Source organism: Pristiophorus japonicus, chromosome 13 (genome assembly GCF_044704955.1).
Source record: "Pristiophorus japonicus isolate sPriJap1 chromosome 13, sPriJap1.hap1, whole genome shotgun sequence".
NCBI classification, from domain to species: Eukaryota; Metazoa; Chordata; class Chondrichthyes; family Pristiophoridae; genus Pristiophorus; species Pristiophorus japonicus.
In genome coordinates, this window is record NC_091989.1 from 116,575,577 (window position 1) to 116,589,179 (window position 13,603).

The 13,603-nt window shown below is 42.9% G+C and overlaps 1 protein-coding gene and 1 pseudogene across 2 annotated transcripts in view; both read left to right on the plus strand.

The window, feature by feature from the left end:
- The window catches only part of LOC139279042 (zinc-binding protein A33-like), a 49,029-nt pseudogene extending 45,038 nt beyond the window's left edge, over window positions 1-3,991 (plus strand).
- fhod1 (formin homology 2 domain containing 1) overlaps window positions 1-13,603 on the plus strand; it is a 447,258-nt gene that overhangs the window by 115,181 nt on the left and 318,474 nt on the right. The gene's annotated exons all lie outside the window — the stretch shown is intronic.

Sequence of the window (13,603 nt, forward strand, 5' to 3'; positions counted from 1 at the left end):
TTTTAAAGTGTGGTGGCCGTTGCACACCAGCCACCTCACGGGCTTGACAGAGCTAGGTCTTGGTCCAGTAGCAAGGATTAACCAAGACGACTGGAGACCTGCTCTGCTGCACGGACCTAGTGCGCACACGTAACGCAGTGTGGGCTGGCCCGTGCTGCCCCTGGGCCCTCTCCTCTTCTGGGCCCCAAACTCGCGCCTCTCCTGGGCCCCGGTCACGTCCCTCTATAATCTCTCGCCTCTCCTTCGCCCAGACCTCGCCGCTCCTGCCCACGTTCCAATCACCGACCTGGACCTTGGTGACGTCCCTCTTCACTGCCATTGCTCTCCTGCTCCAGCACGTGCTGCTCCCTGGAGTGGTATGCTGCCACGCTGCTCCTTCCGCTCCCCGGCCTGCTCCGATGGCGCTCGCAGGCCGAGGGCCGCTCAGATTGCTGGGCAAGGCCACTACACTGCTCCTTCCGCTCCCCGGCCTGCTCCGATGGTCTCTCGTAGGCCGGGGGTCGCACAGATGTGAAAGGCGCTATATAAATGCAAGTCCTCCTTCTTCTGTTCGTGGAAAGCTCCACTTCAGGAACCCATTAGATTGACGTGTTGCTGCTTTTTAAAAAAAAACTGAGATGAAATGACCAAGCCTGAGTGCAAGAAAGATTATCCAATTTGTTGAGTTGGCAGATTAATTAGCTGGAAATGAGATTTGAACCATTTCAGTGTATCTTTTGTGAGAAACAAAATACACAAAGAGGATGCTAAATAGCAACTTAACTGGAATATTGAGATATTTTAACGGTACAGTTGAACTAATGCAACATCCCCACCGACACCTGGGAGTCCCTGGCCAAAGACCGCCCTAAGTGGAGGAAGAGCATCTGGGAGGGCACTGAGTACCTCGAGTCTCGTTGCCAAGAACATGCAGAAACCAAAACACAGGCAGCGGAAGGCGCGTGCGGCAAACCAGTCCCACCCACCCTTTCCTTCTACGACTGTCTGTCCCAACTCTGACAGAGACTGTAATTCCCATATTGGACTGTTCAGTCACCTGAGAACTCACTTTTAGAGTGGAAGCAAGTCTACCTCGATTTCGAGGGACTGCCTATGATGACAGCTGAACTAATATTCAGCTTTCTATGAAGCTGCACTTGTCCTTATTTGAATTCTGAAATTTTAGCTGGGATTATCCACTTGTTTTCTTTTTACAGTTTCTAGCTAATTTGCTGGTTTGGGTTTAATCACAGATTATGGAAGACCACCCAGTAGCCATATTCCTGGAGCACTGCTATGCAAACCACAGGAGTGCAGTTTGAATCCCAGGCAAAACTTGTGATTAAACTCCTCTGATTTAATTGAGTGACGTTCACCACCTCCTGCTAGGTGGAGCACCCACAGCACCGGAGCTCCCCACTTGGGGAACAGTCTCTGCAGGGATTGGGAAACTATTGAGTGCAATATTATCAATATGTGAAGATGTTTTCAATTAGCAGACTTCAATGAAAGACAGCCGTCAAATCATGGTTATTTTGATACAATAATACTGCATTAATATACATGTTTATACAGCACTTCAGATCTGCAGATAAAGGTTTTTCTTTCCACACACCTTGGATTAATGTTCAATCTGAGAAATATGTTGCAAGGCCTTAACCAGGCTGGTACTGGCACTGCTAAACAAAATGATTAATCTAGTTAGACATCTAGGAATCTTAATACTAATCTCTCCAGGCTATTTGGAGAGAGATCAGTCACTACGCTATACTTTGCTATGGATTTTATCCTTCACTGATTATTACAAAATCTGACTCTGCTTATGGGGTTGCAACCTTATCTTTGTGTGGAGAATTCACGAGTTAAGTAGATGAATGACCATTGTTCCTTGCACTCCTGCATATTTCAGGGAGGCATACAACAACCTTGAGTGCTGTTGCTGCTGTGTAAAAGACTGGATCGCGATATGCTTTTTAAAATTATACTGACAGTTCTCACCCACGTAACTGCTTTACACAGTTATCCAGCTGATTTTTAAAAATAAACAAAACAGCTGATAACTGTCATAAATTCTAGAAAATCATCCTCCGAGCCCTCATCGGTTTCTGATTTTACCATTTAATTAGCTCTCAAATAATGAGAAAAGGCAGTAAAGATCTGCCTCCTAAGCAACCAGGGCCTGTTCACCTGTGGGGGGAAAACAGCTATCTGTCTATGCCTTGACTAAAGATCTTTCAGTTGATATTCCAGTTGTACCTTTTGTTTAAAGGCACTGCTGACTTTTTGGTGCAGATTTGCCTGTGGCAATGTAGATGGGATTTCCAGTTTCCAGTGGAGGCAATCCGTTGTGCTGTTGTACACTTTGTATTCTAGAACTGGCATTTTTACTCTCAGCATCTTCTCCTTATTCAGAAAAATATTCTGATTGTGGAGGATTTACCCACATTATTATTACAACTCGATCCTTCGGAAAACATGCTCTGCAAATTGCAGCACCGAGCTGCTCTAGGGACCATGAGTCTGGCACCTTGGCATCAAAAGGAGACACTCGAAGCAACAAGATGTTTAATTATCACATTATGCATTTCAATTGTTGTTCCAGCAGCTTATTGCAAAGTGTGTTATCCTCAACCCAAAGACTGAGACCCAGCTGACATTCCAGTTATACCTTTTGTTTATGCAGAGTTCATCAGTGATCTATCTGGCTGCCAGTAATATCTCTCTAACTCACAATTCCCCTTCAGAAATACAGGTATGTTTAAAAGTGCCAATTGAGCTTAAAACAGCTACTTTACGGGAGGTTTGTTCCACTTGTCCAATATCCTATTCAGTGATGTGGGGGCGGGGGAGTTTTTTCTAATCTCTTACTTTCCATGAGGCTTATATTACATGCAGTATATCTCATATTTCAATTATTCACTGAAATGTTCTGTACCATATTAATGTTTAACTGTCATGAAAGATTCTCATTGTTTCAGTATGTAATTCTCTGGTCTGTTGATCCTATTGTCATTTTGAGATGTGTGTTTGCATAGTGTGCAACTACATCGAATACACCTTCTCAGGGGCAACTAGGGATGGCCAGCGACACCCACATCCCATGACTCAATAAATAAATGAGTACCGCAAGTAGGGTCATTTTAAGCCCTGCAGAACAGAGTATAGGGAAGGTATAATGTCCGCATAAAAGTGGACAAGGTCATCTCATCGGCATTTCTGTTGGGTCACTCAGAATCTTAAAAAAAAATACACACACATGGAAAACTGTAGAAGTTCTATTTGGTAAACTTTGCGAGGTCCCGTCGTACTGGTTGAACTACATAGCCCGTGTGAATTACTACATGGTGGATGTACTGCTTGTGATTTTTCATCCATTGGAATCAGTGGCTGCACACTAGACCTTTCCATCTCTCCTCCCTCCTCTCGCTGCATGGCAGTCTTGTGTACATTTTTTTTATCACTTGCTTTGCTCGTCTCTACCCATCGGTTAACTTTTTTTTAACCCCTTTTCTCTATCTAAACCCGATATTTATGTGTCTCATGATGAAAGGAATAACCTTGGTCATCAAAGCTCTTGATGGCTGTTTTGAAAGTGAGTTTGAAAAACAACCAGGCAGAATCTCTACGAATAGCACAGTTGACATTTAGTCTGGCCTGTTTCTTGATCTTTGTCTAATCCCATTGATGTGGAATGCTGGCTCTGGAACTGTACTTCTCTTAAATTTAATGTAGATTTGAGATGATAACCCTTTACGGGTAGTGAAGTGGTGACATTACTGGACACGCTGGGCCAGGCATTTTTCAACTGGTTTCGGCTGTTTTTCTTTCCCTCTGTGTAAACAAGAAAGCGACTGTTCTTGTAAATGAAGTGATGACATTCAGAGGAAGCTTGCAGGATGAGAGCATATCTGCAGACAATGAGTTATTTTCAACAGCTGTTGTGGACACACGTGTATCGTACACAGCTCACCTTGGGTACTATGGACATAACATTCAAAGACATAACGCATAATTACAGCCTGCTATAAATGTTACGTAGGATTTCTTTTTAATTTACTATGAACTTAACTGTTGAGCGATTACTCTGCTGATGGCTTGCTTCTCTCTACATGGCACAATCCATTTCAGCAGGCATCGGTTATACAATACTTCAACTATATGTTGAAAAGAAAACTTACCAGGTGCCTTGGACAATATTTATCCCTCAACCAACATCAGATTATTTGGTCATTAACAGTTTGTGGGAGCTTGCTACTGCATTTCCTACATTATAACAGTGACAACACTTCAAAAAATATTTCATTGGGTGTAAAGCGCTTTGAGACACCCTGAGGTCATGAAAGGCACTACATAAATGCCAGTCTTTCTTTCTTTTACCAACTTGAAAACTGTTGAAATATAAACATTAAAATGTGTATTGGTGGCTCAGAGCTGCGGAACCCCTAGCTATAGTGATCCATGTTGAGAAACGTGCTGACCCATGTTTAACATCCACAGTTTCCTCCAGAATGTCTCACCAGTTCCAGTCAAGGTGTTTCCTTGCTGACTTTATTAAGCAGACCAGTACTGTAAATGTTTTTGAACAGATAAGTTTTAAAGTTTTCCCCCCTATGTATTGGCAGGTAGGTGATCGCAGGTAGTGTTCAAACGTACCATGACTATTATGGTGCAAAAATCAGGTAGTTTTGTTAACTAAGCTCTGTTGTGTCAGTGAATTGATTGTCCTTTTCCCACAGAGTGATGTTCTCTCATGACCAGTATTACATCCACGGGGAAAGGTGGTTACTGATACTGAATCACACTGGTTCTTCACATGGTCATGTGTAATATGAGGAAATCAACTGTTGATTGATGCATTACATTTTTTTTAAAGTACTGTGGAAATTCATGCAAGATGTGAAGGGCTTCATTGTAAAGACTGAGATCGAAACTGTTCATTCCTCTCAGAAACGGACGTCGTATACAGCCTTGGGGGTGGCTTTCTGTGTGACCTTTACAACCACTTCAATGACTCCACTCAACTCTTGGAGTGAGTTGATTTTCCACACTGCAAATATACAAAGGCAGCTGTGGTAAGAATTGTACATTGAGGTACTTGGTTATAGAAGACAGAGAAAATTGTACGGGATATTACTTTGAGTGGTAGATTCCTCCATGTACAGGAGGGCAAAGCAACTTGTACCAGTGCTGTGCATCTCCTTGTGGCCAGTTGTTGGCCTGCCCAATGAGTGTGGCATGGGGAGAACCTAAAGTGGGACTAGAATTTCACACCCTTACTGCCAGTTAGACTGCTCTAGTCTAGAATATAGTATTACCATACTATGCAAAATAATTCTTATGGGCGTGCATGATCTAATTTGTATCAAATGCGCACATATTGTTAAAAATATGTGCTTTTTGTGCAGCTTAAAATGGGTAGAAACAAAACTGTGTTAAATATTTATAGATTGCCTTTTGAATACTAGTCAGAAGAAGCAGTTAAGTTGGACATTTGCCTGAATATTTGAGTTGATGTAACCGATCTTCTCTCTGGAATTCCATTTTTGTAAATAGTGAAAGGTGTTTCATCATTCTTTGATCATTTTTTATTCTGTTCTTGACATTAGTTGAACAATGACATAATCTAATCTGTTGGATAAGTGGAACAGACTGTGTGCTGCTGCTTGGCATTATGCTATATATCTGTAGGGCATGGTGCGTTTCTTATCTTGGTTGTGCTAGTGTATTTGCAGCAGGACTTGGATAGGAGAGGTACTAAGGGGGGGGGGGAGGGAAACTGAGGGAAATGGAGTGCAGGGAAGGGAGGAAATGGATGGCAATGGAGGGAAGAGGTTAGAAGCTGGGAGCTGGGCTATAGAGCGGGGGAGGAAGGAGCGTGTCAGCGTTAATGGATAAGGGGAGGGGGCGGGAAGGGAGAAGAGTGCGAAGGTGAAACAATGGTGAACTGGGACTGGGAGCAGGTTGGATGTTGGGTGTAATTATATGTAACACAATAGAATCCAAAACTTTATGAGCCAGTGGGAGAGCAACAGTTCAGGTAACTTTTGGGGAAGTGATGGTCTAGTTGGTTTGTTGAAAATCTAAATGTCATTTTGCTTTTCCTTTTTAAAGTTTAAAGCTCTACCATTTATGGAGTATGGAAGTGCTTAAAGTTAATCAGAATGGCTAATTTTTAATGTTTACAAACTCCAATTTATTTGCCTACTATCAGAACCTCCCCCCCCCCCCCCCCCATTTAAAATGCATTGACCAATTTTGCACCCTTCATGCTTTGTTTCATGTACTTATGATTCCGCCTGCCTCCTCCCCCCAACATAAGTGATAGGATGTTGGGTTTCCTTAAATTAACTTAAATTACAAGGCCTATGGAGCTACTTGTTTTCACATGCTTCTAATCAGGACTGTCCCTGAGTTCTCCATTTTGTGGGTATTGTGTCAGCTATTTTGAAGCTGTTGGCCAGTTTTTGCTGCTCACCTTGCTTGCCGAGTGTGTGTGTGTTTGCAGGTCGCAGTAGTCTTGCTAATGTGTACATAACCAATCATCAGGGCCACTTGTTAGCACTCCATGTGATTGGTTCGGAGCGATGTGTGTGCAAAGGCCTGAGAACAGGTTGGTGCAAGAGACTGAAAAAAAGAAAAAAGACAGTTGTGAATGAGTGTAAGGTTAAGTACTATACTAATAGAATACCAGCTTACCTCACGGGAGGCACCAGTGGTGCAGCCTGCAATCTGATTCCAGTTTTATCTGGAAGTAGGATCTCACCCAAACAATAGTTCAGTTCTAATACAGGTTGGAAGATTTTGGATTCCTTATGAGCATATTGCATTGTCTAGGCATTTTGCCAGAAATGCTACCACCGTAAGTACCTTGTAAACATATGTACTTGCAGCTTTTTTTAATCAGATGGCAAACACTGGGCCTGGGGTTAGCCTAGTTGCTCAAGTGGTTTAGGTCTTGACTGTAAGTTGAGTTGAGCAGTTTACAAATCCAGCTCTTCACATTGGGCTGCTTTTCATCTCAGAAGCCAATGGTTGAGAGGTCCATGTGCAAATAGACTGTCATTTTGCCGCCGGACTACGATGCAGCTTTGACCATAGCTGTGAACCAAACTGACTGGATCAGGAGGAATATGCATGGTGGCGATCGTGTACCGATTTAAAAATATATATATCAATCTTGCCTGAATTAAATATATTTTTAAATATTAGCTCATGCTCAATGTAGATGCTGATGCAAATAGTGTTACTTTCAAAAGTTTGCCCATGTTTATTTATTTTACGGTAAATTTTAAAATGAGTAACATTGAATGTGAGTGAAGTGATTACAGTTTTAGAAGTTAGATTGTAGTCTGTGTTCTTCTTTCTGTGAACCTTATAATAAAACTGGAAAATATGAACTCTCCTTGTGTTAATAGGTTGTCTTCTACCTGTGTCATAAAAGGATTGATTACATAGTAACGCCCAAAGCGATTATTAACATTTTTATAATTATAGAGTAATTTACACACTTTGATAGTCTCCCACCCACCATAACAAATCTAAATCAAGCCACAATAGTTTCGACTTGCAAATGAGTCCTCTGTCTCTCAGTTACTAAGGGCCCAAGTTTCCCCAGGAGTTGCTCCATTTTTTTGGAGCAACTTGATTTTTCTCGACTATCTTTTTAGTTGCAATTCCGGCCATTTAATTTGTGCCAGTGTAAGTGAGTTAGGTAGTTTTTTTTTTAAGTTCAGTTTTTTTTTTACAAAAGGGGGCGTTCCCAGCCACTTACCCCTGTTTTAGGCGTTTGGCCAGCAAATAGTTGCTCCAAACTAATTTAGGCAAGCGTATGTTGCCACTTCTGTCCACACAGAAAAACCCTACCTAGAGTTAAGGAATCGGTGCAAGTAACTACATTTAAAGCACCATCAAGCACCAAACAAAGCACAAAAAGTAATAAGCCATTAATTAATAAATAAACTAGAAGGAACGCTGCACCTAAAGCACCAAGACCAAAGTAATAACCAATCAATAAATAATAATATAAAAAAAAAGAACAAACCCTGCACCTAAAGCACCAAAATCAATCAGTAAATAACAAATAAAAAATACAAGTCCTACCTTAGGGAATGCAGTGGGCCGCCGATGAGGGAGCCCATTTGGCCCCCTCCCACACAGCCTGCAGAGCGTTTGCAGAAACGGCCTGCCAGGAGCTACTGCGCATGCGTGCAGACTCTAGCGCTCAGGGGTATTCAACATTCAGGAAGGATAGAATAAAAGGAAAAGGAGGTGGGGTAGCATTGCTGGTTAAAGAGGAGATTAATGCAATAGTTAGGAAAGACATTAGCTTGGATGATGTGGAATCTATATGGGTAGAGCTGCAGAACACCAAAGGGCAAAAAACGTTAGTAGGAGTTGTGTACAGACCTTCAAACAGTAATAGGGATGTTGGGGAGGGCATCAAACAGGAAATTAGGGGTGCATGCAATAAAGGTGTAGCAGTTATAATGGGTGACTTTAATATGCACATAGATTGGGCTAGCCAAACTGGAAGCAATACGGTGGAGGAGGATTTCCTGGAGTGCAAAAGGGATGGTTTTCTAGACCAATATGTCGAGGAACCAACTAGGGGGGAGGCCATCTTAGACTGGGTGTTGTGTAATGAGAGAGGATTAATTAGCAATCTCATTGTGCGAGGCCCCTTGGGGAAGAGTGACCATAATATGATGGAATTCTGCATTAGGATGGAGAATGAAACAGTAAATTCAGAGACCATGGTCCAGAACTTAAAGAAGGGTAACTTTGAAGGTATGAGGCGTGAATTGGCTAGGATAGATTGGCGAATGATACTTAGGGGGTTGACTGTGGATGGGCAATGGCAGACATTTAGAGACCGCATGGATGAATTACAACAATTGTACATTCCTGTCTGGCATAAAAATAAAAAAGGGAAGGTGGCTCAACCGTGGCTATCAAGGGAAATCAGGGATAGTATTAAAGCCAAGGAAGTGGCATACAAATTGGCCAGAAATAGCAGCGAACCTGGGGACTGGGAGAAATTTAGAACTCAGCAGAGGAGGACAAAGGGTTTGATTAGGGCAGGGAAAATTGAGTACGAGAAGAAGCTTGCAGGGAACATTAAGGCGGATTGCAAAAGTTTCTATAGGTATGTAAAGAGAAAAAGGTTAGTAAAGACAAACATAGGTCCCCTGCAGTCAGAATCAGGGGAAGTCATAACGGGGAACAAAGAAATGGCAGACCAATTGAACAAGTACTTTGGTTCGGTATTCACTAAGGAGGATACAAACAACCTTCCGGATATAAAAGGGGTCAGAGGGTCTAGTAAGGAGGGGGAACTGAGGGAAATCTTTATTAGTCGGGAAATTGTGTTGGGGAAATTGATGGGATTGAAGGCCGATAAATCCCCAGGGCCTGATGGACTGCATCCCAGAGTACTTAAGGAGGTGGCCTTGGAAATAGCGGATGCATTGACAGTCATTTTCCAACATTCCATTGACTCTGGATAAGTTCCTATGGAGTGGAGGGTAGCCAATGTAACCCCACTTTTTAAAAAAGGAGGGAGAGAGAAAACAGGGAATTATAGACCGATCAGCCTGACCTCAGTAGTGGGTAAAGTGATGGAATCAATTATTAAGGATGTCATAGCAGTGCATCTGGAAAATGGTGACATGATAGGTCCAAGTCAGCATGGATTTGTGAAAGGGAAATCATGCTTGACAAATCTTCTGGAATTTTTTGAAGATGTTTCCAGTAAAGTGGACAAAGGAGAACCAGTTGATGTGGTATATTTGGACTTTCAGAAGGCTTTCGACAAGGTCCCACACAAGAGATTAATGTGCAAAGTTAAAGCACATGGGATTGGGGGTAGTGTGCTGACGTGGATTGAGAACTGGTTGTCAGACAGGAAGCAAAGAGTAGGAGTAAACGGGTACTTTTCAGAATGGCAGGCAGTGACTAGTGGGGTGCCGCAAGGTTCTGTGCTGGGGCCCCAGCTGTTTACATTGTACATTAATGATTTAGACGAGGGGATTAAATGCAGTATCTCCAAATTTGCGGATGACACTAAGTTGGGTGGCAGTGTGAGCTGCGAGGAGGATGCTATTAGGCTGCAGAGTGACTTGGATAGGTTAGGTGAGTGGGCAAATGCATGGCAGATGAAGTATAATGTGGATAAATGTGAGGTTATCCACTTTGGTGGTAAAAACAGAGAGACAGACTATTATCTGAATGGTGACAGATTAGGAAAAGGGGAGGTGCAACGAGACCTGGGTGTCATGGTACATCAGTCATTGAAGGTTAGCATGCAGGTACAGCAGGCGGTTAAGAAAGCAAATGGCATGTTGGCCTTCATAGCGAGGGGATTTGAATACAGGGGCAGGGAGGTGTTGCTACAGTTGTACAGGGCCTTGGTGAGGCCACACCTGGAGTATTGTGTACAGTTTTGGTCTCCTAACTTGAGGAAGGACATTCTTGCTATTGAGGGAGTGCAGCGAAGATTCACCAGACTGATTCCCGGGATGGCGGGACTGACCTATCAAGAAAGACTGGATCAACTGGGCTTGTATTCACTGGAGTTCAGAAGAATGAGAAGGGACCTCATGGAAACGTTTAAAATTCTGACGGGGTTAGACAGGTTAGATGCAGGAAGAATGTTCCCAATGTTGGGGAAGTCCAGAACCAGGGGTCACAGTTTGAGGATAAGGGGTAAGCCATTTAGGACCGCGATGAGGAGAAACTTCTTCACCCAGAGAGTGGTGAACCTGTGGAATTCTCTACCACAGAAAGTAGTTGAGGCCAATTCACTAAATATATTCAAAAGGGAGTTAGATGAAGTCCTTACTACTCGGGGGATCAAGGGTTATGGCGAGAAAGCAGGAAGGGGGTACTGAAGTTTCATGTTCAGCCATGAACTCATTGAATGGCGGTGCAGGCTAGAAGGGCTGAATGGCCTGCTCCTGCACCTATTTTCTATGTTTCTATGTTTCTATGTCCCGGCACTGTTTTCAGCGCCGGGACCTGGCTCCACCCCCAATCCATTGGGCCACGCTGCGCCACCACCGAAGAGAGGCTGGGGAGCGGCCAAAATACCGATGTTGTTTTTCGGCACGCTTGGAGGCAGACAAAAGCACTGCACCTCGGGTGAGGGCGCCAGAAAAACAGGTTAGAGAAACTCTAGCCCATTGAGTGCATTAATCGAGGAATAACAATATGCTCAGTAATTACTTGGTTACGACTAGGCCCCAGGTAATGGCGAGGCAACTTAATTTTCACTTGTTAACTCATTGATAATTGGGAAGTCTCCATTATTGCGAATGAAGTATCACTTTGCCACAAATAACCATGGGGCTTGCACTACATTCCTTGCTGTACTGTCCATTGCTGCAGTTAAAATGTGAGAACAAGATGATGAAATGTGAATAAATGAGGATACAAGATTCAGTTCCACCACTGAAATCACTCAAACTAACTTTTTTATAAAAAAGCTATATGCCTGGAAATTGCGGTTGGAGGCTTGCCTAGATAACTCCGGCCTTACCTGGTGTCTCCTGAGCTTCGGACTGTTCAGATCCTGGGCCTGCAGACGTCGCCTGCGTAAAGGCCCACCGATCCCAGGGGTGCAGGCAGTTCGCGTCCCTGGAATCACATGGGCCAGGTCATTCAATGACAAAGGAGGATTCCTATTATGCTTATGGGGATTCCATTTACGTACAGAATCTCCATTAGCATAATAGAAATTATCTAATAAATAAAATTTCACAACACTGAAATAAAAATAAATAATCGCAGCTTCAAATTTAATTAAAATACCCTTTAATTAAACATTTAGAATATTTTTGTTTTTTGAAACATAAATTTAAATATTTTTAAACAGAACAAAAATATCAAACTAATTTTAAATGTAAGTGAAAGTTTAAATCATTAAAAAAATGTTTTAAAATTTATTGTAACTGTTATGCTGGCAAAAAAAAGGCCAAACGCCTGCTTATACCAGGTGTAAATGCTTCGTGGTCCTTCATAGAATCATAGAATGGCTACAGCACTGAAGGAGGCCATTAGGTCCATCAAGCCTATGCTGGCTCTCTGCAAAATCACTTCAGCTAGTCCCACTCCCCTGCCCTTTCCCCGTAGCCCTGCAATTTCTTTTTCCTTCAGGTACTTATCCAATTCCTTTTTGAACGCCACATTTGAATTTGCCTCCACCAGCCTTTTAGGCAGTGAATTCCAGATCCTAACCACTTGCTGTGTAAAAAGTTTTTTCCTCATGTCGTCTTTGGTTCTTCTGCCAATCACCTTAAATCTGTGTCCACCACGGCAGCTGGGGAATTTAAATTCAGTTAATTAAATAAATCTGGAATAAAAAGTTAGCATCAGTGACGGTAACCATGGATTGTCATTAAAAACCCATCTGGTTCACTAATGTCCTTAAGGGAAGGAAATCTGCTGTCCTTACCTGGTCTGGCCTAAATGTGACTCCAGACGCATCAGTATTTATAAAGCTGAAACATAGAAACATAGAAAATAGGTGCAGGGGTAGGCCATTCGGCTCTTCGAGCCTGCACCGCCATTCAATAAGATCATGGCTGATCATCACCTCAATACCCCTTTCCTGCTTTCTCTCCATACCCCTTGATCCCTTTAGCCGTAAGGGCCATATCTAACTCCCTCTTGAATATATCCAATGAACTGGCATCAACAACTCTCTGCAGCAGGGAATTCCACAGGTTAACAACTCTCTGAGTGAAGAAGTTTCTCCTCATCTCAGTCCTAAATGGCTTACCCCTTATCTTTAGACTGTGTCCCCTGGTTCTGGACTTCCCCAACATCGGAAACATTCTTCCTGCATCTAACCTGTCCAGTCCCATCAGAATTTTATATGTTTCTATGAGATCCCTCTCATCCTTCTAAACTTCAGTGAATACACGCCCAGTCGATCCAGTCTCTCCTCATATGTCAGTCCAGCCATCCCGAGAATCAGTCTGGTAAACCTTCGTTGCACTCCTTCAATAGCAAGAACATCCTTCCTCAGATTAGCAGACCAAAACTGAACACAATATTCCAGGTGAGGCCTCACCAAGGCCCTGTACAACTGCAGTAAGACCTCTCTGTTCATATACTCAAATCCCCTAGCTATGAAGGCCAACATACCATTTGCCTTCTTCACTACCTGCTGTACCTGCATGCCAACTTTCAATGACTGATGTATCATGACACCTAGGTCTCGTTGCACCTCCCCTTTTCCTAATCTGCCGACAATATATGCCCTCTGAAATGGCCTAGCAAGCCACTCAGTTGTCAAGAAGGCAGCTCACCACCACCTTCTCAAGGGCAATTAGGGATGGGCAATAAATGCCGGCTTTGCCAGCGACACCCATATCCTGCGAACGAATAAATAAAATAAAAAATCTGGTCCCTAAACACCATGGTTATCATACAGAAAATATTACCTCAAAATAATCCCTTACTGTAGTGAAGTGTACATTTCTGCTCAACTGCAGTGTTTCTTGTAAAGTAGGAGCAGGAATGGATATGGCTCAAAGTAACGGTCTCAAGGATAGCCGCCTGAAACTAGCCCCGAGGTTTGGTTTGGTGGATACATGGGGGTTTCAAAGAGCGAGTCAGATTT